The 26,716-nt window shown below is 41.6% G+C and overlaps 1 protein-coding gene across 8 annotated transcripts in view; it reads left to right on the top strand.

The window, feature by feature from the left end:
• The window catches only part of CUX1 (cut like homeobox 1), a 270,225-nt gene that overhangs the window by 22,835 nt on the left and 220,674 nt on the right, over positions 1 to 26,716 (top strand). The gene's annotated exons all lie outside the window — the stretch shown is intronic.

Below are 26,716 nucleotides of genomic sequence, written 5' to 3'. Positions count from 1 at the left end.
ATTTCCAGCTGAAAAAGGCTCATCAGCTTTGCATCACATCCAACAGGTATTGCCCCATTCTCCCACCCAGCTTTGCCATTTCCAAGCATTTTGCTGGTTTTGTCATCAGACAGGAATAGTGTTAAGAATTAGGGTTAATGATTCTTACAGCAAACTGCTTTTGAAAAGTGTTGAAGAATCTGAGAGTTTGTGTAATTTGAGCCATACTTAGGAAGTGAAAAAGTCTGCTGCTGAGAACAACTGCCTATTTTTCAGAAATCAGCTATTTCTTTCTCATTACTTGTTGATAGTATTTTGATGCTGTGCAGCCTTTAAAGGAATTCTTTGCTTATTTGGTCCATCTGTAACTCACTTTAATGCTTATCTATTTTCTAATAATACTTGGCACAAGAGGTGCCCTTTCCTTTTTTTTTTTTTCTTCAGGATGTGGTGTCTTTTTCTTTTCTTTTTCCCCCTTCCAGTAAGGAAAACACCATTTCCTCCACTGCAAATGAGTAATGGTGATGCAGGTCAGTTCAGACTCCCATATTGCCACTTGTTTACATAAAAGTGATCTGTTCTTCTGAAAATCTGTAACTGTCATGGGAACTGTGCATTAAGTTTAAACTCACCCTGTTCACAGCACAGGAATGTATTTCCCCCCTATTTTTCCTAAGGTTGGAAATCACAGTTGTTTTTTCTGCTGTCCCTCTATTTGCTAGAAATTTGGTTTTGCTGCTGAGGTCCTTCAGTGCCTGTGTGGCTGCTGCATTGCATGTTCTGCCACCTGGCCCCTTCTCCCTGCCAAACTTTAGATTTCTTTGGTCTTGCTCTTTGCTATTTCTGAATCAAACCCCTGAAACTTTTTTTCCCCCAGTCTTCTTCTGCCTTGCTATTTTCTTCCCCCCTTTGTAAAAATAAATTGTAGAGCTGATCTGGCTGTTGCGTCTCTCTGCCCAACTGCTCGTGGATTCTCCCATACCAGGGAATAAAATTTCTAACCCATTCGTGCCTGTTCTTACAGCTCAGCTGGCTGCATGCTTAGATTTGTCATTATAGGACCCTTTCAGAAGAGATTTAGAATGGTTTTACCAAGGGATGAGTGAGTTTAAGTTCTGTGTTTTGCAATAGGAACAAATGTTTTCAAATAGTAACATCTTGTAGCGAATAAAATGATGTTCCCAGTCACTGGATGGTTCTTTGGCAGTGGGAGACTTGGATTTGTTGGTTGATACTTTCTAGGTAAGAGTAAGTAATGGCTTCTTCCCATAAACTCAGTAACATTTTAATTTTGATGATTCAGTCTTTAATATAAATACACTAAAGTGACAGGCTTCATGCCTTTAATATTTAGAGCTTTTAGTCATCCTTAGAATTAATTCTGGTTTCAGCAGAAGCATTTGTTATTGAAGAAAACACAGACTCAGATATTTAATTACTTGGATTTCTTTTTTTAACACATTTTAGGAACATCTGTGGATCTTAATGAAGCCAGTGAGGATCCCAGACCCTAAAAACTGCCTAAATTTTTACAGCAACATGGGAGGAGGGGACGGATTAGGGTGGAGGGCAGGGTACTGTGAAGATTCCTGGCACATATTTTCAAATGACTTGCTGTATTTTTAGCTGGTGGGTATGTTTGGTGTCATTCATTTTTGGCAGTAAGACCATCCGTTTATTCTATACTGCTCAAATTTCTGGGTTTTCTGTAAAATACAGTGGAGTTTTCTTGTGGGGCTGATGTAGAGTTGGCTGATTCTCAACTGTGAAAGAAATACTTATGTTGATTATCTTTGCTTCACTGTTTTCTTTAGATTTCAAGAGGTTGTGCTTAACATTTCAAAATTAGTTAGAGGACTCCTTTCAGACTGCTAAATTATACCTACCAGGAGGCTGCGAAGCGAGCTCTGCGTGCCTGCCTCAACTTAGCTGCTCTTGATGGCACTGCAAATAAATTATATATGTAAGCAAATTATTTTGAAAGCAGTAGTTTTTAAATTGGGACAGGGCTTCTCTGTGTGTTCATACATCTTGTGCTGGAGCCGGTTAACAGGTGAATTTGAACCTCTTCCAAATTTGGTGTCGAATTTTCAGACAAGCACAATGCACAGTTTCTCCTTTCTGCCATCTACAAAGAGGAAGGAAGGGAAAAAAAACCCCAAATCTATTTCAGTACTTTCTCAGAAGTTTACTTGTATAAATTTCTCTTTTTCTATGAAACTATATTTTAAAATTCTTGAGGACTGCTAGAATAATTGTGCTTTTTTAGTGAATCCTAGAGATTAATGAGAAGGATCTGTCTGGACTCTTAAATTAAAACACTAGTTTTGAAATAAATAAAAATATTTAAAATAATGAACTATGTAACTAATGGCAGCTCAAATTTTTGAATAATGTTAATATATTTTTGAATCAGCATGGGATTAGCAGATGCTTTTGCATGTTTATGCAGGCTGGCATTTATGGCAACATCAGTGAAGCTTTTCCTTCACCCTCAGTTCTATCCAATGTCTTCCCTGACCCGAGAGCCCAGCTCTGCTTCACACAAAGAACACAGACATCACCAGGTTTAAGAGTTTTTGCCTTCTAGTCAGTTCTTTTGTTCTCTGTGGTCTTGTAATTACATTTTCTTAAATGCAGTTCTCTCCACTGTTGTGGTGCAGAGGAGTTTCGAGGCAGGGAACTGTGCATGTGCAGCAGCTCCTGTGAGTGTAAACTAAGAGGAGAAAAATGTCTCTTATCTTTGTCCGTTATCTCTGCTTGCCTCACTCTTTTGGGGGTTGGTTTCCACCTCAGGAACACATTGCTGTCAAATGAATCTAGTGAAAATCATAGAAATAGTGCTTCAGGCTTCAGACTGACTTGTTTCACTTGTAAATGAAAATACTCCTCTGTACTCTAAGGTCCTGTTTTGTTCCAGATAGATCAGCACATGCTATCAAATTAACTTCATTGTTCTTAGAGTGCACTTTATTAACAGATATTCTGACTTGGGTGTGTTCTTGCAGGTTTTGTTAAAATTAGGGATTAATTTGTGGGTTTAAAATAACCCAAAGTGAGTGTTTGCCTCTGTTGATACCCTGGATGCTGCGAGTTCTTGTGTGCTCAGATCCCCTGAGAGCAGGGCTGGTAAAGTGGGCAGAACCTGCTAATGGGGTTTGTGTCTGACCCCCCTAAATGAGCAGCAAGGTGGCTGCCCTTGAGTCATTGCCTGAACGTCGTGGGCTAATCTAAGTGGCATCCTGGAGAGTTCTGCTGCAGCATTCAAGGCAGCAGCACAAACTGATGTGACTGATGGTATTTGTGGATTATATCAACATCAGTGGATTATCTGCAGCAGCAGGAGGAGGAGGACTGGAAACAAGAATGAATAATATACTAAACAACTAACTAGAAGTGGCTAGTGAACAGGAAAAGTAGGAGAATTATAGACTGTCGGGTTTACAGATGTTCTATACTTGACATCCTTTTGGTAATTTCTGTAAGAAAGATTGGGAAAACCTAATGGAGAGATGACAGCAAAAATTAGGCAATTTTCTGGAGAAGAGGCATTGTCTTGAGCAGGGAGTTGAAGTATTTGTTACAGCTGGGTTTAGTTAACAGAAGGTGAGTTGGGTTTGCCATTGAGGGTGGTAACATCTGGGACAGCTCTTTATATCTTGCAAATGAAGAATTTCTGAGCAATGTAATTTGTTTTAGCAAGAATTGGTTTGCTCAAGTGTTTTACTTGTAGCCAAAGGGAATGAATATTTACAGGAAAAGGGGGGGGGGAGGGAATTTTATTCTATAATCAAATTCCACCACTGTATTAAGAACCAGTTTGCTTAAAGGTGGCATTACTGGACAGCATTGCAGAAAGCTTGAGGTTTTGACTCAAAATAGGTTTGGCAGCACTGAGTAAGAGCCTCATGTGTGTGTGTTTGTCTGCCAAGCACAGTATTTAAATGATGGGAGCGTTTCTTTGTCATTTAGCCCTCTTGCAGAGAGCAGAAAGATCTTAACCAAAAATTACAAGTCATTTTGATCCAGAAACTCCCTGCAGCAGCTAAATTGTTGTCTTGCTGTTCATATTTAATGTTATGCTTGGTTCTAGAAATAAGAATTTAAGTGACTTGAGTATCCTGAATACATGTTTTTGATGGCTTCAGTAGAAGGTGTCATTCCAAGAGTGGTTTCTTCCTAAATAAAAAAATAATTCTGTAACTTTCATGCGTGCACTGTTTCTAGGTGTGGTTATCATAGGCCTAAATTATTTAAACCATAAAGCAGCATCTTGCAGGAAATTTCGATTCCTATGATTTTTTTTTTAACGTATAAATATTTCAAATCTATGCAAAAGACAAACCTTGTATAAGAATACTATATCACCCATGAGTAGGAGAAGTTATTAAAGGTAGGCACAGGCTGAGTAATGAAATGGGGACATCAGGTTGCTCAGAATAGCCTGTTACTAAGGGATGCTGAATCCAAGGTAAAAACTCCTGTTTCTTCTCATTTCTAGTTTTTTCAGACCTATTTCACTATGCATTGAATATATCCAATCTGATGTTGATGATGGTAGTTACTGGGGATAATGATGCAGCAAAAGGATTCACTCAGATTTTTAATTTAGGAAGCAGAATGCTGATTTTTTTAATAAACTTGGCCAGCAAACAGAAACCCAAGATGATGGCAGTCTTGGATGTCACTTTAGTCTTCTATCTGCTTTCCCAGGGATCAGCAAGTGTACTTGGAGATTTAAGTGGTTTGGTCAGCATTACTTTTTTCAGCCTTTATATTTCCATAGTAGTTCATAAACCTGCAAATAATGGTCTGCTCTGAGCTGAGCCAAAAATGAGTAATTTCCTTTTTTCTCCACAGTACCTCAGAACTAGTCCGTAAGATTCTCCCCAATGGAAGAATGAGACATGTAATATACTGGAACCAGGGCTCATAAGGGAACCAAAATTAAATTAAAATAATCCTAAGAATTCTGTTGGGGTTTTTTTTCTGCATGTGCAGAGTAGTCCCTTCATCCTTCATCTTCCCAACTGCCATTTTAATAAGCTTTTAGGTGTTTATTAGAAAATGTGCCATTAACTTGCATCTGTGCCACTCCAGGAAATTGGCTGTTATCATCTGTTTTCTTCCCAAAATATTGGCTATTCCCTGTATGAGACTTTACCCCCTTAAATACAGTATTAAATATGGTGTTGATGCAGGCAGAGTCATCTTGTGCCTGTTCTGTTTTCCTGCTGTTGCTGCAAACAAATGTGAAGAATCTTTCCAAAAAGAAAAATCCTCAAGGATCCTTCATTAGATGTACTCCTGGGAATTGGTAATAGATACTTGAATATCATTCATTTTAGGAGCAGGATTTTGATGCCTATTAAAATCAAGGTGCACGCTAAATATTTACTCTGTTTGTTTGGAAATGTGGTTTCCTTTTAACACAGCTTCTCTTGCAGAGGAAATGCACAACTCACCAGAGCACTGGGCAGTGCTTCACAGGGTTATCAGGGTTTCCACTGAATTGGAACCTTAATTTCCCAATTCCCAAATGATGCCTTGCAGGCCCTTGGCTGGCCTTGTGGAGGAGCAGATGGTACAGCAAGAAGAGCTCGCAAGTTCTGGGGGCCAAGGCTTGCAGCAAGCAGGGGAAAAAAAAAAAAAAAAAGGAAATGTTAATTTAGGAACTCAAAAAATCCCCTGATAAAGAGAAGGGAGAAATGCCAAAGGGAAGAAACAATAGGGTTGCTCTAAAAGTGGTGTTCTAAGCTCAAACCTAAGACTGAAGCTGTCCTGGTCTCATCTGTGCAAGGTCTATAAAATCCGATTACTCTGATATGTGGAATTTAAATAACTAGAAACTTTATGTCTAGTCTTGTCTTGCTTTTAGCTTTCTTTACAGTGGGAAAAACTGTCCAAGTCAGTGATAAGGAACCATTTTATTTGGGGAGGAGTTTGAAACACCACCCAAGGATGATGTCATTCCTGACACTATTCATATCCTGATTGGAAATCTGCGATGGTGAAAGAAAGAAGTGTGTATTAGGAATGCTGTATCATTATAAACCTATTAGGCATTGTTTTAGACGTTCTAAAACAAGTCTTGGCATATAGAGCAGCTTACTGGGTTTAGAGGAGATTGATCTACTTTTTAACTGCAAAAAAAAAAAAAAATCATTACTCAGAGCATCTGGTAAAGTGATAGCTCACAGATTTTAGGCTACAGTGCTTTTTTTTTTTTTAATGTGTTTAAAATGGAAAAGGTACCGAGGTCTTTGCAGGTAAAATCCAACACCATACTTTAAAACATTAAAGGAGAAAAGACTTGGAAGCATCTGAAAAGGAAGTGGATTGTTAGAGTTGCTTGAGAATTTCTTTTGCTGTCTGTTTAGGTAATCATAATTAAAAAATGCCTGAATGATCTTAATAACACATGATTCAACTGACAAGCACTAATTGCTCTCTATCAGGCCAAGAGAAGATGAATGTTGTCAAGAAAACCACAAGTCAGACAAGCTGATTCTCTTCTAGTCTGACACCATGTTCCCATGTACAAACCAGTTTTTACTGGAGTCTTTCCAACATCAAAAGAAAATCCTTGCCTTCCCATTAATTTTCGTTGCTGGCAGGCTCGAGCTGTTTGTGACGAGTTACTTTCGTTACTATTGCTGGGCTGCTCATGCACAGGGTTGTGCAAAGGCAAAAATGTAAACAGGTTTCTCAACTTCTCCTTATCTTTGTAGTTAAATTGAGCACATTCTTACTCTGAAATATAAAGCATTGGGGATAAAAAAACCTTTTTTTAATTGTCACAGCAATCCTTTTCTTTTTTTTCTTTGCCCTGCAATGTGCAGTGCACTGGGCCAAGTAGGATAGCATTATTTTTCTTCAGAGATCTTCTTTTTTTAAGACAACCTATGCAAATGCAATGAAAAATCCCAGTTTTGTATAGCAGATGCTATCTGGCAGGATTTCCTGCAAGGTGATGTGTATCTAGTGCCATTTCTTGTCTTTTGTTTTAAAGATGCCTTTTTTGTCTGTGCTCTAGTCAAATTAAAAACTTGTCCTTTGTTGCTTGACTTTACTGTATTTCTTGATTTAGATACAAGCAGGAGGAGATATTCCACATTGTTTCATACTTTCCATTTATATTTGGACATGGGTTGCTCCATGGTGTTGTAAGGGTCTGGGTCACTTGGGCAGCCATCTACCCAGATAAATCTAATGACCTTTCTTGTAAACAGGGTTTAGCCTGCGTTAAGCTAAGTAAATTCTGACTTAGTCACTCCAGTGTTAATTACGAAGGGAGATCATGTTATGTTTTAATGTAAGTTTGAGACTCTTACAAAAAATAAAAACCAAGAAACCCTGGGATCTTTCTGTAAACAGAGTATCTCCTTTAACCAGATATTTTAAGTTGGATCATTAAACCTCTCCCCAGAGCTCAGTAGTGCCAATTCATCTTTAATTAGTTTTTCTGAGGAAGAGGGATATTGATGTGGTTGTGAATGCACCCTGCTCTCTGGAAGGACTTTAACTCAATCCACTTTATGGTTTTATGGAGAAGACGGAAAGCAGCTCCTTAAAACTTCACTGTAATTCTCAACCTTCAGTTCTGAAACAGCACTGTCAGTTATCAATCTTTGTAATACTTCCCTGCCATATTTGATGACTGTTTTAACTGTTTGGTGGCCACTTTTAGCATGTCTGTAGACAGGGTATCTTAAAAGGACTTTGTGCAAGTTGAGACTTGGAATTCTCACTCAAATTTGGCACTTAAGACAGAGTCCGCTGTGAGCATCTTGGTGCTGAGTTGAACCAGCGTGGCAGTGAACTCCCTTTTCCTTACCAGATTTCTCTGCTGGTAACAAAAACCCCCTTGCTGAAGGGGAGCGTTGAAGTGCAGAGGGAAGGATGAGTGAAGAACATGTGAAGGGAGCACTGAGCATTCCTGCCTTGTTTTCTAGCAAGTCCCAGTCCTTCCTATTTACAGGGTCACCCTTACAGATAATGTTCCCCAGTGCTGGCTCACTGACAGTAGAAATAAGTAAATAAATCAGAGTAGAGAGGCAAGACCATGAACTGACAGTGGGTTGATTTGTCATTTCAAATCGCCCAAAACCAAAAAAGTACCTGTGTTTCTGTGTCAAAACTATTATCAAATCTATCTGAAATTATAATAATCTCTGACAGTTTAACAACATCACGGGTTATAAAAAGCATCACGATAAGTTCCTTTTCTCGGTTTTTGTGTGTGATGGGGGAGCAACAAATTCCCTTTTTCCTCAAATGGTGCTTAGTGCTGGTGCTGCACAGCCAGGGATGAGGGGACATTTTCAAACTGGAGGGCAGAGCCCTGTGCTGTCAGCTGGAGTTGAGATCCTTTTGGGGCAGCAACAGGAGAGGATTTGTTTGTTCCTACTTCAGAGTTTTCTGCAGAAAATAATGAGAACCCTAGAGTCTGTCCTGAAATGAAAAAATCCTTTGCTTCTGTAGAAAAGTGAACAACTATTTAAAAAAGGAAAAGGGGGGAGGAAGAGGGATTAACATGGAGGCTATAACTGTGTTACCCTAAAAGCACCAGCCAGTCATGGGGTATTCTGAAAATGGCCGTGATCAAATCTAGTTTAATTCTTTCACAGTGGGTTAGATATGATAATTCTGGCATTTATTTGAGTAAAATATATTTCAAATAAAATTGCTCTGGCACATTCTGCTGTACAGAACAGAGCAGTGTTGGGGTATCTGTAATATCAGAGTTCTGACATTTTGTGATGGTATTTTTTTTTGCAGTGGATTATATAAGAAATAATTTGGGAGTTTATTCATTGACTCTCTAGAGCAAGGCATCTCCTTTGATATTTGTCCCAAAGGCAGGTATCAAGCTGCTCTTCAGGAGCAGATGTCCCCACTGGGCTCTGGTGGGCTGAGCAGTGCTTGTCCCCAGTCACTGCCGCGGGCGTGTAGAGGCTGCTGGCAGCTCTGGGATGTGCCAGTGACACGGTGTCCCTGCACTGGGGCTGCTGCTCTGTCCCCCTGCCCAGGACAGCTCCAGAGGGCCACAGCAGCCCTGCAGGTGCTGAGGTGTCAGTGTCTGCCTTGAGTGCATCATCTGTGTGTGATGAGCGTGTTCTTTGGCACGACTCCGGCAGCCGAGGAGGAGCATGCCAAGGAGTGATAAGCAGTGCCATCTAGGGTTGAGCCTGGCCAGGATCTCATCCTCAGAGCCCTGGCTGAGCACTCAGCTGCAGCCCAGCGCTGGAAGGGTTCCAGGGGCAGAGTGTGTCATTACTCACACGGAAATATGGTTTTCTTTAGATGATAATATGTATTTTAAAAGTACTGAACAGCACGGCCTGACTCTTAGCAAGAACTTTTAATCCTCATGTTGTATCCAAAATACATACCTGTGCCAGGGAGACTTAAGGTTGTTTCTGCTGGGTCTGTGATGTTACGTGAAGTCTGGGGTGTTCCATGGTGTGTAGGGAGGGGATGAAGCATTTGGGCTGTTATTTAGAACCTTCTGGCTGCCTCATGTGGGAGAACTTCTGCTTGAGGAAGTTACTGCATATGTTTGAAGAGGAATAATGGAGTTTGATCATATGGTTGAGCAGACCTACCCACGCCAGATGAGTTGCCCAGAAGTCACTGGGTATCCTGTCTGGGTCTTGATGGCATTGCAAACCTTATCTTTTTCGGAGTTGGGATTGGAATTAAAAATTTCATCTTTTCCATGGGGCAACATGTTTGAAGTTCTGAGCAGCAGTCCTCTGACAGCACATTCATGTTTATGCCATGCATCTCCATTCCTTCTGCTTTACGGCTGAGGCATTCCTTAGGGGCAAAGACTGGAGAAAAGAACTGACCCAGAAGGAAAAAAAATTTGTTTTACAGATTTCTCTGAGGTTTGTGTGTAGCTTTGGGGGAACTCGTTAAACTTGACAGCAGATGCTCTGGTCTTGTCAGCACCATCCAGAAAGGCCCTGTGGTTTCGGCTTTGGATTGCAGTTTTCCACAAACACCCACATTATTTTAGGGTAAGGAACTGAAGAAGGTGCCAATGTTGAAGTTCTGTCCTATCCTTCTGCACCCAAACTGCCCAGTCTGGGGCCCACACTGCAGTTATGGGGCTTGCTGGGGACACTTAAGCACAGCCTTTGCACTAAGCCATGGAGAGCAAACCAAGCCCCCGCCCTGGGTCCCTCTAATCCCCCGTCTGTCCCTGTGCCCTTGGCACACACAAAGTGCTGCCTTTCTTCAGGCAAACTCAGGAGCCAGTTCCCAGCTGCTGGGGGTGCCTGTGGGCAGGGTTAGGTTTGCATTTATTTTCACCAGTGTTTAAGTTCAAATGACTAACTTACTACAGCAAAATCATACTTTAGTGGACAGAAACAACTTACTTCCCAAACTGCTGAGCAGTCTGTGCCACCTTCTGTTGCCAAATTATAGCAGGATGTACAATGATCTGTGGATTTCATTTTTTTCTTCAACTGGGGGGTTTTCCTGGGTGAAAAACCCTCCCTATGGTGAAGGAATGTAGTGAGTTTATGTGAGGAGAGGGGCTGGAGGAATGGAGCCACATCTGTCAACTGCAGCTTGTGCTCAGCAATTCTTGTGAATTCTGTGGGCTTGAAGGGCCCCTTCTGACCCATGTACCCAACCTTTGCTCAACTTTCAGTTCATCTTGAAAATTATTCATTTTCCAAGGAATTCACTTGCCTTTTGGTTGTGTGCTTTAGCCAGGGGAGTTGACAGTAAGCTCAAGCTGCTTAAAAGGTAGTTATTTTAGAGATGCCCTCCACCCCACCCCAAAGCAGCAAGCGTGGTTTGCCTTGGCATTTCAGATCCCTGCTTCTTCCTGTTGGAATTTCTCTATTTGCTAGCTTCAGGCTTGCTGATTTCCTTATTTATTTAAATTTTTTAACCCTTCATTTTTGTTTTCCTCTGAAAAGAACTGGTATAAACTTCTCTGTGTTCTTTCTTGGCTCTCCTGATCAAATGACTAAAGGCTGGAGTGGGAAGAATGTCTGGCCTTCAAGTCTGTGATCTGCTGATTCATAGATAAATATCCTATAAAATACATAGTTGAGCTGCTCTAAGTTTAGGGCTGAATATTCTTTCATGATCTGCTTGGGAAAGCAGCCACAACTTGACTCAGACTTTCCAGTTCAGTATGTCTTGGTTCCAGTATGATTAAGTTCATCAGCCTGACTTAAAGTGAAGTCCTGGTTCTTGCTCTTGTGTGCTGAACTCATCCAAGTGCTCTTACACTGTTTGGAGAGCCAGGTGAGCCAGCCTTGATATCCCCGTTGCAAAGCTGCATCATTGTAGGCCTCAAATAGAAATATTTGTGATCCTGGAGCATTTGAAACTCATCCTTGCAGGGGCCCAACTAAATAAATTAGGCCTGGATTGAAAGTATTAAAAAGAAAAATCTATTTATCAAACTGTTTAAGAGTATGGGCAGAGAAAAGGCCAAAAGCTCTTTTCCCCCCTTTTTTTCCCTGCCCTGAAAAGGGAAGTTCAGAGAGGAACTGGTCTGTGTAAGTGTTTAGTTTTCTGTGGTGAAGAAAATAAATGTTTTTGTAAAATTTGCACTTGTGGGGAAAGAGGGAAAAGGGAATAATGAAGATGAGTGCTGAACGCATTGAAAACGTAGTCCCTACGTGGTTTTCTGTGGAAAAAAAATAATTATGTAGCAAAATAAATTATGTACAGTCTGAGAAGCACTTGTTTTCTTTCTTGATCTTGTTAAAGCATTTCTTAACACAATGGCTTTTTTTCTCAAGTATTAGCATTAATTACTGAAAATGTTAATAGGTTTTGTGGATTGTACAAGTGGGAAGACTAGAAACAACCTGATATTTCAAAAGAAAATAATATTCCATCCTCTAGATTCAAAGATAATTCAGGAAAGTAATAAAAGCTTGTGAAATCATACGGAAGAAAGCTTCACTCCTTCATCAGATAGAAAGCAAATACCTCATTTCATTGGCCAAAACTCTGTGTCTTGGAAATGACCCTGCAATTTTTTATTTTGCAAGTCCCTGACTTTCATACATTTCAGTGGTCTCTTCCTTTCCCCTCCTGGAGCAGAAATCTCACACCCTGCAAGTCTCAGGGCGTTCTGGCACTCGGGGCTGCTGCTTCCTGCAGTCAGCATGCACCAACCATCACTCTGTAAATCACACACTGCAGGGCTTCATTAAAAATTTGGAGAACCATCTTATGACTGGGCTGATGATCTCATTTTATCCATACATGGTACTTATTAAATAAATACCTTTGAAGCAGAGGAAACCGTCTGGGAACCGACTTGTGTTTCTTGCTCTGCTCTGTTATCTTAATTTGATTGGTAGGACAGAAGTCCTGAAAATATTTTCTAAGGGAAATATACATTGGAAATAAAGCTGTGGTATTCTTAGCTCTCTTTGCAAACTTCCTACTTTTTTTTTTTTACTTTTTTTCCCCCCCCCCCTTGTGACTTTGCTGTTCTTCAGTTGCTTTAACTTTGTATTTGCCCTGATTTCTCCCGAGGGGAGGATTCAGTGGAGTCCTGAGCACTTTTCAGACCTGACTCCAAGGCAACAGGAGGTTTTCCAAGAACTAATTCTGGCTGTTTCTATGAGAATCCTTGTCAGCACATTTTTTGCTGTAATGAAACGGTGAATAAACCCGAGTATTTTTGGTAACAGTGGTACACCACACCTCTAGGAGCCTGTCCTTTGAGGATGGGTGCGCTTGGAGACTCGGGAATTGCACATCTAGTGCATGTTTGTGCTTCAGTTATGAGGAAGTGTTTGTGCCAACAGGCTGGGACAGAAGCTCTCGGGAGTGAGCTCTTACTGTTTCACCAGGAAAAATGCTCAGCCTCTCACCTTCTGTGGCTATTAACTGGTTAGCTGGAAGTCAGAGCCGTGAAACCTGGCTGAGGGCGTCATCTCCTTCGGTTTGGTCTCCTTTGGAGGCATCCAAAGGAAAGATCCTGCCATTGGGAGGAATCTCCAGCATGATGCTTGATTTCCTGCCTGAGAAGGGCCTGTCACCCGTCCTGTGTCTTTGTCCTAGCAGACCATTGGGGCTCCCCACAGATGGAGTTCCCTCATCATGACCTCTCAGTGCTGTACCAACTTTGCAATGAAAATGCCCCTTCTGAGCATCCCAAAGAATGATTCTGGTGGTTCCTCCCTAATTCAGACCCTCCCAATTCGGACTGTGTCACTCTTTGCTTTAGCAGAGTGTTGCCTGCAGTATGCCATGAGCTCTTAGTTGCCAGGCCTTGTAGAAGGCTCCTGTGTTAGGAAAGTCAACAAATGCTTTGCAAGAGGATGTAGCTATTCACCTGAGCCTTAATTTTTACATATTGGTGTTACCTCTGCAAAGCCAGCCTCTGTATTTGATAGAGGGAGCAGCAGCTGGAAAACTCCTGATGAAGAGAAGGAGGAACCAACCACCCAGCATTTAGCCCAGCATTGCTGCACATTGTGTTCTGGACTTCCCAAATTGGATTGAACGTTTTGATTGAAAAGATTGTCAGCACTATGCAAATGAGGGGGAGAAGTGAAAGTGCATCTCGTGCAAGTAATTCCTATGTAGATAATTTGCCATAAAAATTTATATTGCAGTCCTTAAAACCTTCAGAGATTTATTCTGTCTAGGGAAAGGTGATTTATATGGTATTAAAACACTTTTTATGTTCCAGTCCTTTAGATTTAATGTTTATTGCCTATAAAAATGAAATCTTCCTGTGGATATTTAAAAGTTTTGGTACTGTGTGAAATATATATTCAGCTTAGAATCTGAAATGCTTTAGAGATGCAGTAAATAAGTGATGGAGTGTTACCTCAGGTTCACCAGCCTTGGCAGTCCAGCCTTACTCCAGGGCTGAATCCATTATGTAGGTGGCATTCTGCTTACCTTAGACATATGGTAAAGGAGAGCATGTAATGACAGAAGTAATGTGTAATTTTGTCATTCTGTTTTGGCTGAGTATTTAGGGCACTTTGTATATTTGTTTTTTTTGACGGATGTGTGTAGTCAGTATTAAAATGCAGCAGTAGCTTTATTCCTTACCCACAAAGGGCTGGATTAAAGCACAACATTAAGGCACGCTGCAGGAGTGTCAAAAGAAGGAAAAGCATTCTGCATCATTTCTCTAAATATCTCCTACCTATGGTAATGGGGGAGCAGGGCAGGCAGTGCAGGGCTGCTGCAGTCCCTGTGGATAGATGGGCAAGGAGGAGTCTATTTCTCATCTAATTGTTGGTGATTTTTGCTCTCCCTATTACTGCTTGGGCAGACACAGAAGAAACTGTACTGCTTTGAAAGCATAATGCCCAACCTCACCGTGTAGGTCCCTCTCCCCTTTTATCATGGACAATTTTCTAGAGCATAATCTAACTGTCAAGAAATGTATCAAATACAAAGCATGAAGGATAGAGCAGCAGATCAAATGAGGCTTTACACAAAAATAGGAAAGTGTGTGTAGGAGGTTGTTTTGCCTTGTAGCTTCTGTAATGGTGGTGCCCTGAAGAAGTAACTGAGGTAACACACTTTGCTTCTTCCCAAACATTTCCCAGCGTTTCAGGGTCCATCCCACAGCAAACCTGTGCCAGTTCAGCCCTAAACAGTGTCCTGCTGAGTGCTGAGGGAGATCGAGGAAAGGCTGTCGAGTCCTTTGGGGATTTTTCATCTGCAGCTGCAGGTGGATGGCTGCACGTGGAGCACAAAGATTAAAGACTGATTTACAGTCAGGTAACTCATACACCCAGAGATGATGTGTGGAATAGCGCTGAGGGCTCACCAGCAGTGCTTCCTTTGCAGGGGTACATCAAACAGCAGCCAGCAATCCCTTCCCAAACTGCTGTTTTCTAGCTGGAATCTAACATTCCTGTGGCTGCCTGGCCAGATTCCCCTGGAGCCCCAAGCCCTGGTCCCCAGCGTTCTCACACCTCTGCCTCCTCCCCGTGTGGGAGGAGATGGGATGCAACTGGGATGTCGCAACGCCAGGCCGCCAAGGGGATGGCACCAGTTCAAGAGGAACTCTGATGAAACTTCCCAGGGCTGTAACTGTCTGTGACCTGGCACGTGAAAGCCAAGGCAGCATTGGAGTAGCAGTAAAAGTCAGGGATGTAAATGCAGCACTTGATGCTCCATGTTCAGCAAAGGTGTTTTGTTTGGTGTTTAGAGGCGAAGCCAACTAGGTATCCTCAGGCCTGAGTGGGTAAGGCAGCTCTCAGACTGGGACAGACAACAAAACACACCAAAGAAGTATCAGAATAAAACCTTTATTTAAAAAATATACAAACAACCAACCTCCCACCAAAACTTAACACGCCCCTCCACTCCATTTTTATTCTGGTCTGCAGAAGAGCTTTGGGAAGCCAGGATTGTATTCTAAATGTATTTTTCTGGGTGTTGTGAAAGAAGTGCTTATAGGGTTGAGAAATATGATTTTGCTAAATTTAAGAGAAAAATAGTAGCTGAAAAAGTACTCAGGCATTAGCTGGTGGTTGGTGGTCTTGGCTCCCTCATTGTCCAGGTTTACATCCCTAATGTGAGGTTTGCATTTCAGGCTTTCTCTTCCCCCAGTGCTGGTTCTGTGCATCCAGAGAATTTTCTGCAAGGTGTACTTAGTGATCTGCCTTGGATGCCTGTCCATAATGCAAAAATTAAACTCACACATTTTTTGAGTACTGAAATCTGAAAAGCCTTAAGAGGTTTTAGGCTCTCTGGGATGCTGCTGTAGGAGCAGATGTCTACACATGTCTTTGTGTAGAAAAAAAATTGCTGTTTTAGTTAGATTATCCTTTGTACCTATCACCCAAATACACTGCCAAAACCCAGCTCTGGTGGTCTGATAATTCCATGGTTTTGTGGAGTTTCATATTTGTTCACTTGCTGCTTCTGCAATAAGCTTAGTAGCTACATGTACACTCAGAAATGAGTTATCTTTTAAATACGTACGTGTTCTTTAGCGACATCTTTTTTTCCTCTTTTCCTAATCATGAAGGATCTAAACTGAGCAAGAAAGAAAATCAGTTTCAAAGTGAAACCTCTATTGTTTGATATAATGTGCAGCATGTTGTGTCATCTCAAAAAAGGCATTTTTGGATCAGTTTCATACTGTCAGGCCTGGGGCTTTATAGTGTTCCATCGGTTTTCTCAGCAGAAGTGTTTGCTGGCATTTGGATGAGGGTGTCCAACCTCTTGTCTGCATGTATGAAAGCTAAAATTTGGCTTCTCTTCAAGAGTGTCTAGATAAAGGATGGAGATACTGGAGGCAGTGATTCTGAGAGAGTAGCTCAGAGGTAATCCAGCTATTTATTTGTGGTTTGCTGAAAAAGCACATGGGGATGGAGAATGGCAACAGCAATTTCAGGATGTTCACTAAAAACCTACAGTTTGTTGCTCTAGTCACCAAATTCAATGCTGGTTTGGGGTCAAAAATGTGTTTCTCATTAAATACGTAATATAGATAGGAAATTGTTCATGAGGACCTGACTTTTGTTCCTGAAGGGATTAGATAATCACAGAATCATAGAACAATTTGGGTTAGAAGGGACCTTGAAGATCATCTACTTGGTTTCAGCCACAGCAAAAGAGAGGGGAGGTATTTCCATTTTATCAGAAAGTGATGCTCTTTATTTCAGTTTTTGTACAGGAGAGAGAGATGTGTGTATATTTATATATACGGACTGAAAATCACTGGATGAGAGAGTGCCTGGAAAAGGCACAAATATAAATGATTTCTTGGTAACGAGATCACTTGTGTCCCTGGTACATCCTCTACCTCCCCAAATTGTCGGGAAGCAAAAATTACTGTATTGGAGATAACTGTATTTGTAGTTTCTTTCTGAGTGTGGGGAGGGAGTGAAGTAATCTGTTCCATCAGCTTGTAAAACTGAGCTAATTAACAGACAATCAGCACTGATTGAGACAGCTGCATTCTTTACTGCGGGATTGTAAACACAGAGTCTTCACAGAATTGTTTTTACTGCCCTAAAGTGCAAGAAATTGAAATTGTATTTGATAGCCAAAATTAAGGACTTTTTAGTGCCAGTGTATCATAGCGAGGTTGACAGTGCCACTGCAGCTAAATCTGTTGTTTTCATTCTAGGGTGATTTGTTACAGTGAATAGTGGCGGAATTCTGTAAATTATCAACAAAGATTTTTTAAAAAATGTGTTTTAGCTGTCCTGTCTACCTTAGTTGTGATCATGGAGCAAGTAGATACTGGCTGTCCATGGCTTGGTGCTCATCCTGGGAGGCATCTACTGATTGGAAATGCCAGATTTGCAGTGTTTAACAACTATTTTATGAATGCTTTCCTTAATACATCACTTCTGGAAGGTCTTTAAATAATTCCTGATGTACAGTTTTAGGGTATGCTATTAGAAATGCTGGTTTAAAAACAGTCAGTCCATGTTAAAAATACAGAGAATAGTCCTTGTGGCTCTGAACCAGCACCATTATTAGCATAAAGCATGTTAGTTTTTGTTAAATGCAGTTCTGGCTGCTGTCAGCTCCAATCCGGCCTCCTTGTGACTGTACATCAGCTAATTTTACTTCATGAGTCAATTCTGCTATTTTCCTTTTCATGTCACAGAAAATGAGCTTAACTAAGTACTGCAATATGTTGTTGGGAAACACCTAGAAAAGGCATTCTGCATTCCACCGCCTCTGCCTCTTGATTTCAGTTCAGCGTGAAGTGTGGTTGGTGTTTATTTATGCTGGACTGTAATCATCCAGATTAAACATAAAAACCTGTAAAAAAATCTCTGAAAGGCTTCAAAATCTGGTCTTCTCTTTAATTGTCCAAAATATGTCATGTTTGCTGTTGGCATTGAACACCAGATAGACATTTTGCATCGTGTGTTGTCACGCCAAACTGAGTCACTGTTTGGGATTTAGATCAGAAAGGATACTAAGATGCCTAAATGGGACTTTTTAGTAGTAGGAAAAGCCTAAATAAAGAAATGGTTGCTTTCTTGTTTCCTATTTATATCTATCATTTTTAGAAAACATCCACCAGTTGCATTCACAGGCAACTTCTCAAAAAAAAAGCTGTATTTTTCCCATCATGGGAAACTGCCTAAACCTTACAGCAATGCCCAGAAAGTCAACAAACTCAGACCAAGGGAGGAAGCATGTTAGTCAGGAGTCAAGGACCGTTCCCTGGAAACCCTCTGCCAAATACTCTTCCTGCTTAAATTGTTTATCAAACAGCAATTTCATTTGCCAGTAATTTTCTTCTGATCTTGTTTTTGTTACTACTGATTTCTTAACACAAGTTCCCCATCCAGCTTCCTCCTTGTCCCTGTCCTGTGCCCACTGCTCTGTGGAGCTGTCAAGCAGCTCTTCCACAGGCAGGAAAAGCCACCAGTGAAGGAGCAAATCAGAATTTAAATGTGTCTCTGGATCAGCAGTAAAAGGGGAGGTGAAACTGGGCCTGCTAGAAGGGGGGCACTGGACAGCGTTTCCATTATATATTTTATAGGTTTTTCCCTAGTGTACATGTGGTTGAGGATTTTAAACTTACAACAACAAAACATTCCAAGTTCTGCCTAGCCCCATCTTTCCAAACCATATTTGTCATGGTAGGATAGTTTATTCATCCATTATCCCATTTCTGCAGTGCCCAAAAACATGAGAAGGGAGCAAAACACGAGGTGATTAGTTCAAGTCCATGGTAATTTTTTCTCATCCCTTAAGGAATTACTTTGTTGAAATGTGGTTTTAAAAGTATTTTTAGGTTGCTTTTTCAGTGTGTATTTATACTTTTGTTGGTAAATATTTTATATCCCAATGTTAGGAAACAGCTGAAGTAGCTTTGAGATTGGAAATTGCATTTGTAGACTGAAGGATTATTAAGTGGTGGCTGGGATGGACTCAGTCTGTAATGGTTAACCTTGTTAAAAACTAAAATTAACAACACATTTCATCAAAGAAGAATTGTGAATTTTTGTTCTAGAAGACAGTGTAGTTGGGAGTTGGGCGAAGTTGACTAAAAGCTGAGCAACGAGTTTGTTTTCACTTAGAATAAAACCAAAAAAGCTTGAGTTTATTTTTTTTTTCAAACAGCAGGTTCCCAGAACTCACACTGAAACACGCCTGTGTGTGTACATATATTATTGATTTATTGGTGGCAACCTGTATAGCAAGTTATAAATCCTGGTCTGTGTTACAGGACGTGTCTCGCTTTAAGCCTGGTCATGCTTCATTTACCAGCACAGCTTAGGCTGGAAAGGGGAGTAACTCAATACTTTAAATGATGTAACAGAGCTTAGTTAAAGAGTTGAACTTTCTGATATTTAAACCACTCTTTTAAGACTACGTTTTACTTTGATCTGTGGTCAAAAGAATTATTTAATGTAGCTCATGAATCTGATCTTCCTTGGAAGTAAGACATTTGCTGAAGGTGTGTTATTACAAAATGGCAGCATAATCCTCTTCCACCTGAGCTGCTTTTGGGCTTCAGACAAATGGCAAGAGCAGTGCATTCAGTAGTTTGTAATTATTCATCAGTTAATTGCCTTTTATTTTATATGTTTTTCCAACTTAAGGGCTAAAACTCATTTTAAAATTGTCTACCAAAATGTGTTTTGTGTATCATGGGTCCTGTGCTTCTCCTGTCTGGAACCTCCTGGTTTGCTGGGATCAGAAACACCATGAACATGTTTTATGGATCATGGATGCTGTGTATCTCCTGGCTCCCAGTTTGCTGGGATCAGAGACATGGTTAAGCTCTTGGTTTTCCCTCAGTGTCCTTCTCTATTCCCTGTCACCCGTGTGTGTGGAGGGCTGAGGAGGGGACAGGGGACATTCCTCCTGCCCCGAGCAGCCGTGACAGAAGCGGAGGGGATGGGCAGGGCAGCCTGGCCCTGGTGGGACCCAGCGTGCCATGATCTCCACAGAGTGGGTTTTATGTTCTCTGTGGCCACTTCAGCCATGGGGTAATTGGCTGCTGTGGTGTGGTCAGAGCTATGGTCAGTACGGCTGCTGGCCTTGTGGTTTGGTCAGCCTTTGATCAACCAGTGAGATAGGAGGTCAAGCAGATGGACTTTACACTGGGTCTTGCCCAGGCAAGGGCTGTGCAAGCAGCAGTGGGTTTCCTTTGGTTTCCCATAATTTATTTTATTTGGCAGAAGAAGATGCAGTTTGAATCCCCACCACCCTGTAGCTGGCCTGAAAGTCACATACACTAAGCTGAGGCATTTTTTTGTTTCTTTCACCGTGATTAACTAGTTCATATGTGATGAACTTAAATTTATCTGTAGAAAGCCAGCACAGGGCAGTTGAGCAGGTGTTCACAGGGTGTTACTGTGATTTTACTCCGTGGCCAGTGGATGGTGGGTGAGCAGATTGCTCCAAGTTAGAGCAGCATTCGCTGCTTCCCACTGTCCCCTTGCTATATCCATCTGAAATCCTACCTTCTGGGAAGACTCACTGCAGCAACACTTACATTAACTCATTACTTTTTAGCTTTTTCTGTTGTAGCTATTAAAGCAACCGGTTTGAACTTTTGCTTTTAAGTGGAAGAGTGTGAAAATGATGGTGTGGGAAGTGGGTGAAGCTGTAGGCAGTTCCCCAGCGGGACGGGAGCTGCAGCCGGCTGGCTGTGGATGTGCTGTGCTTGCAAAACCAAGGGAGCCCTCTCCCCAGCAAACACTCACTTTTTAGCAAATTTATGTCCTTTCAAAGTGTGATGAACTGCAATGCAAAATCAAGCAGAGTGTTAAGTAACTGGTGGAGTGGGTTTGCTGACAGTTTCTCTGCCGTATATTGAGCCCAAACTGCGGGTCTTTGGGTGAGGTAATGGAAGCTGGTGGTTTCACACTGTGGAGCTTCTGTGGGAGAGCAGCTTGGGAGAAGGCTGGGAAAGGAGCAGGCTGGGAGATACAGAGAGAAGGGAGTGCTGCTGGGTCTGGTAAAATCCACCCTCCAGCTGGTTTTTAGCTTGCCCAGTGCTTGAGGTGAATGGTGCTGCTGTAGGGGTGAGGTGAGGGTGGACCTGGTGGGAACAAAGGGATTAGTGACGGTGTGGGGTAGAAACTGAGAAACAGGAGGGGGAGAGAAGCTTTGGGGTGAAGACTGAGGGTGCTGTGAATGAAGCCTGAGCATCATTTCTGGAGAGAAGTCAGAGCACATCACCCATGTGGTGCCACTGTCAGCAGGGCTGGAGACCCTCGGGCCTGGGACTTGTGCAGTCATTCTGCACCTCGGTTTGAGGAGGATGGAAAGGGAGTAAATAATGCTGGAAGAAGAAAAACTGCCTTTTGAAACAAATAGGCAATGTTTCATTGTTTTCTTGAGTGAGAGAAAAAGCTTGTTCAGTACAGACCTTTGGCATTGGATGGTCTCCAGTTCTTTGCATTTTCTAAAAAGTTTTGAAATCAAGGTGTAGAAGAAAAGACAGGAGTAATCATCTTGGCTCTGGCTCTGCCAGGCTTTTTCCCTTGCAGTGCATTTGTTGCTGGCATTGGTATGGCGTTGGTGGTTGCTTTCTGCTGATAGTAGCTCCTTTTGAAAAGCCAGTGCTACCTTTCCCCTCTTGCAAGATGGTTTGATAGGCTTTGCCTACATTTGTGGCACTGGCTGTTGTTGTTGTGAGCAGACAAAGCCACAACTCCTTTTTTTTTTACATTTTCCTTTTGAGTTTTTATTTAGTAGCCTGCTAATTAGAATAATTTTATTGATGGCTCCATTGGCACCTCTGTTCTTGCTCTCTTTGTTCTATGCAGTGGCCACCACACACGTTGACTCCCTGTCCCAAAAGCGTTGCACAGAGCGCTAAATTTGTTCCAGTTAAAGCTTGTTTAAAAGCTTACTTGGAGTCAAATTACTTCAGTATGCGGAAATAAAATGCGTTTATTGAAATTTTCTGACTAATTCTGTGTGTGAAAGGTACTTGCATCAGTTTGCCGAGTGGCAAAATGCTTCTTAAGAAATGTTTTCATGCTTGTGGGTTTTTACTATTTTTTTCTTCCTCTGGGAGTGTAAATTACAGGTATTCTGGTCTTCGTTATTTGTTCAGCAGTCACTGTTGAATTGTAAGATGGGATCGTGGTTCTTGAGATGTTGTGCTCTTTTTGGATTGTCTGGTCTTTCCTTTTGCTTGTTTTAGAAAGGGGCTTTACAGCAAAGCTGACACGAACTCTGCTCACAGAATCCTTACAATGTTTTACCTTTCTACACACTTTCATCTTAGAACTGGGGCTGGCCTTTTACAGTCAAAACAGACATTAATAAAAATTCCCAGTGTCAGCCCTGTGGTTTCTCCCCCAGTCATAATCTAGACCGTTATCAGGTGAACATGGTTCTGTTTTTCCAGAGGAACACACCAAGCTTTCAAAGCAGTTAATAATTTCTGAAATATTTCTGAAATACTTATATAATCGGTACGCTGGCTGCTGAACAGGTGAAAATGATGAGGTTTTGAGATTGAAGGGTGGATTGCCTCATGGAGCAGTTAGGGAAATGTAAAATTTCCCCAAGACAAGTAGGCTGTGTGTGTGCGGAGTTGTGCCAGACGCTTCTGCACTGGTGTCATCCTGGCACTGGGAAATTTTCCTTTAATAGGAAATTAAAAATTGCAAAAAGCTACATTGAGAGCTTTGATAGATCTGACAAATGCAATCCTGTGAGAGGATGAAAACAGAAATGAGACTTCTGAAAACTCCCTTCAGTAGCAGATTATCAGTAGACTGGGGATCTGATTGAACTGGTGATAAAGGGAAATACCTTAAATACACAGAAACAGGATTTCAGGGGAAGTGGTTAATGCTGCATTTACTGGTAGAAAATTCCTAATCTACATGAAGTTGTGGTTTGTGTCGGTCCTTGTAATAAGTAAAATGAGGTTTACGGTGAATCACAGAATCATTAAGGTTGGAGAAGACCTCTGAGATCATCAAGGCCAAGCTGTGACTGATCTCCACCTTGACAACTAAGCCAGAGCACTGAGTGCCACGTCCAGTTGTTTCTCGAACCCTTCCAGGGATGGGGACTCCACCACCTCCCTGGGCAGCCCATTCCAATGGTTGACCACCTTTTCCACGAAAAAATTCTTCCTGCTGCCCTGTTAATCTCTGCAGTCCCACTTAAGGCTTCCAAAGGCACAGCCTAGGCTTTGCATCCATGTCTAGAAGCCTACCAGGAAATAATCTTTAAGTTTGTCTTAAAGTTGTGATATATGTTTCTTGCTCCAGTGTAGGAGTTTTATGGTAAATGCAGCAAGGATTAAACATTTAGATGTGGGAGAATTACAATAGTTTGGGATACGGTCACAGTACTTGCAGATAGTTATTACAAGTTTTTGTAACTTCTTCCATGTGAGCCATGGGAATACTGGTTCGAAGCAGAGACTGAGGACTAGTTATGGTTGTTGGAGCAGCTTTTGGGGGAATTGGGATGCTGAAGTGTGGTGGTTTCTTTGGTTGTGAAATGCCCATGGCAGGGCAGTGGCCAGTAACTGTTAGAAATGGGCAAGGGAACAGAAACTTCATAAATATCCAAGAAAGTTCAATTTCTTTCTGAAACTATTTTCGTAAGTGAGTAATTTTTAGGACTCAACTTTGAGAGCAGCCACCCAGCAGCTCCCAGGTCTCAGGAATGGAAGGGCTGACTTGAATCTTCTTGTTGTGGAAAGGGAAGGACTTGTTGTGCTGAACTGGTCAGTGGTGCAGACCTGCTGCCGGGTGATTATCAAGGAATGCATCTGGTAGGCAAAGACATGTCAGCCGTAAAGGAAAACAACCTTGAAACTTGCCTGCAGTGAGCCCGGAGTTTCGTAATTACTTGGGGTCAACCTAATTGCAGGCTGGTGCCAAAAAGGGGGATTCCACAGCCCCCTCACTCCAGCTGTGTTTTCCCACTCCCTGTTGTAATGGTGCAATTCCTTGTGGGCACAGCTGGGCCCTGAACAGGGAGCTGATTCAATGCAGCAGAAATTAAGAGGGGAAGGATGGGATGTTTTCAGCAGGCTGGCTCTGCTCTGGTGGATCTCATGCAGCCATGTCACCATGGGGTGACAGAGACAGGATGAACAGAGAGTCTAACAGGGTTTGAAGAGAACATAAATTCACTCCAAGGTGATTGTTGTTACACTGGATAGTGGATTGACCCTCCTAGTTCTAGATTTTTTATTTCTATACTGACTAAAAGAAAGCCTTTAATGTTTGTTTTCTGGGGACTGCTTCTAATGACTCCCACACTTAGGAGCACAAGACTTTCTTGTCTCCTCTCCTCCCACTGCCTTCCTCCCACCCCCAGTAAATTTGTTGAAATGGGTCAAAGTAGAAACCCTGGAGAGAGTTCTTTAGTTATCTCTGAACTGCCCTAAATCAATGGGACTTGGGGGCAGGGGGAGGGATAATGGTCTTATTTGTTCTCTCCCAAGATGTGCTCCAAGCAGTGACTCCCTTTCTGCAGGGGTGATTGAATGGTGGCTATTTTGGGCCAGAAAGTTCATTAGCCAGTATTGAATCAGTGGAACTAAAGCTTCCAGGCTTTGAATCCTTTCCACAGCCAGGTCACCGCTGCAACACCTTTGAGCCCTGGTTTTTGTTTGCTTTTCCTTGGAACCCTTTTGATTTCAAAGGTGTGAAGGATGATACTGAGACATGGGCTCCTATTTTTGACTCTCCAAGACACTTCTCTCTGTGCAGAATTACATCTCCTTTTACTTGTTACCTACTTAGAGGGTGATTGCAAAGCTTGGGAAGGTGTTTACCTCTGAGTGTTACACAGTACTCAGGTTTGAAATGTTGAAGTTACTACTATTTACTCCTTAAAATGAGCTTGCTTGCAGAAATAATGCATTGGCCACATTGATTTTTTTAAACAAATTGGGCTATCTCATGAGATTAAATCACAGAAGTATGAAAAATCTGCCATTGGTGCTTCTGGGTTGTAATCCTGTATCTATTATTATGTTTAAATAAATGAAACTTGCATTGTACACAGTTCAAATCAAGTAAGGAAGAAAAGATTAGCGATTTTCCAAACAGTTTTGATTTGGGTCTTATTAACTATGACATGGCTTGCAGATTTAATATCTTATTTTGTATCAAATCATGGGGTTAGATCATGGGGTTCCTCAGCTGGAATTGCATCTTACACTCTCAGTTGCTCATCAATGCAATATCTGGAGCTCGTGGGCTCCAGCCCCCAGAGTCAGACAGCTCGGTGCAGTGGTGTGCTGGCAGTTCTCCTTGGCAACGTCCGTGCCTGATATGTCACAGAAGAAAATGTTTTGTGGTGAGGAATTATCAGACCTGTCCCAAAAGGAATTCAGAAAGTAATGGGAAGGCGCCCGGCATAAGCGCGCCGTGGCACCGGTATGAATCAAGCAGTGAGGGTGAGAAAGTTCTTTTCATTTGCTACCTGACTCTTCATTGTAGCACAAAATATGAAATTTTACTTATTTTTTTAATCAGTTCTTTTTCTTTCTTGTCTCTAAACTTGCAAGTACAGGTCTTTAAAAGTCTTTCTTTTCCATAGGTCAGGTTCCTTGCTAGCGCTCGCTATCGGAAACCAAAGCACTTGGTTCTTTGCTTGACTGAAATTCCCTCTTACTTCATGATTTGTGTTTTCTTTGCTTGGCTCTAAATGTGTGCTTCCTTTTTAAATATAGTTTTCCAAGTTTCTGGCCGTACCAGATTGTTTATATTTTTTAAAAGCCTTCTGCTTAGCCGTTATATTGCTCTTTATAGCTCTGCTTAACCACATTGGTTTCTGTTGCTCTTTTTTCTTGCATAAACTTAGCTGGGATGAATTTCAAATGTGGTTTATCCAACTGTTAAGTATTTCCCACTTTTCTGCAATAGATTTCACATATGTTACAGAATTCCAAACCAAGATCTGGTGGACATATTCCTGTTTCTTTACTCAAAGTCAGATATAGAAGGATTTTTAAGCATTTCAGTGACAATATTTAGGTCACCGGATCCAGCACGCTGCTTGGCTTCACATCCATTTGTCATATTGAGCTGGTTTCTAAGGATTAGTATAACTATGGTCCATATATTTATTAAAAAAGAAAAAAAAAGAATCTTAGTTTTATGTTAATAAACCTAAAGGGGGAAAAAATATTGGTCCTCTTGAGTTGGGAACTGCAGAAGGCTTTTTATTTTCCCTCCAGAGGTCAAACTGTGGAGTTACCTAAGACTCATGTCCATCCTTCCAGGATTTACCCATTCAAAAATATATCTAAAATGAAGAATTAGGCTTTTTCAGAGTATTTAGACAGTAGTGTCTGTATCTATTGTCAAGTCAGCAACTTGACCTCCTATTTGGGGTCTGGTATTAGACCTGACAGGAGGTCCCAGGCTTGTGCTTTTGGTCCCTTAGAGGTGGTTGAGTTATGAACAAATTCCAGAAGCGTGGCAAATTTCTGGTGGAGAATACTGGGAGTTTTGCAGGCAGGTTGGAGGCACGTTGGCAGAGGGATGAGTTGAAGGTAGTCTTGCTCTAGCACATCATTCTTCCTTTTCATGAACTTTTCGTAGAGCCAGGTTTTTCTCCTTTTGAATTAATCAGAGGCTAAACCAGTGCCAAATTCCTTTTATGAATTCTTGGTTCTCCCAGTGACTTGGGGAACGATGTCTGTATCTGAATGGATGGGTTTGCCTTTATTTCTTCATGTTCTGTGGAAGTGCTGCAGCAGAGGCATAAACTGACACAGAAGATTGAGTATTGTTGGTTTAGGCACTGATAAGTGACCCGTTCAGTCTGTTACGGTGACATT

The sequence above is a fragment of the Corvus moneduloides genome, chromosome 20, assembly GCF_009650955.1.
Source record: "Corvus moneduloides isolate bCorMon1 chromosome 20, bCorMon1.pri, whole genome shotgun sequence".
NCBI lineage: Eukaryota > Metazoa > Chordata > Aves > Passeriformes > Corvidae > Corvus > Corvus moneduloides.
This window is presented reverse-complemented; position numbering and strand designations above follow the sequence as displayed.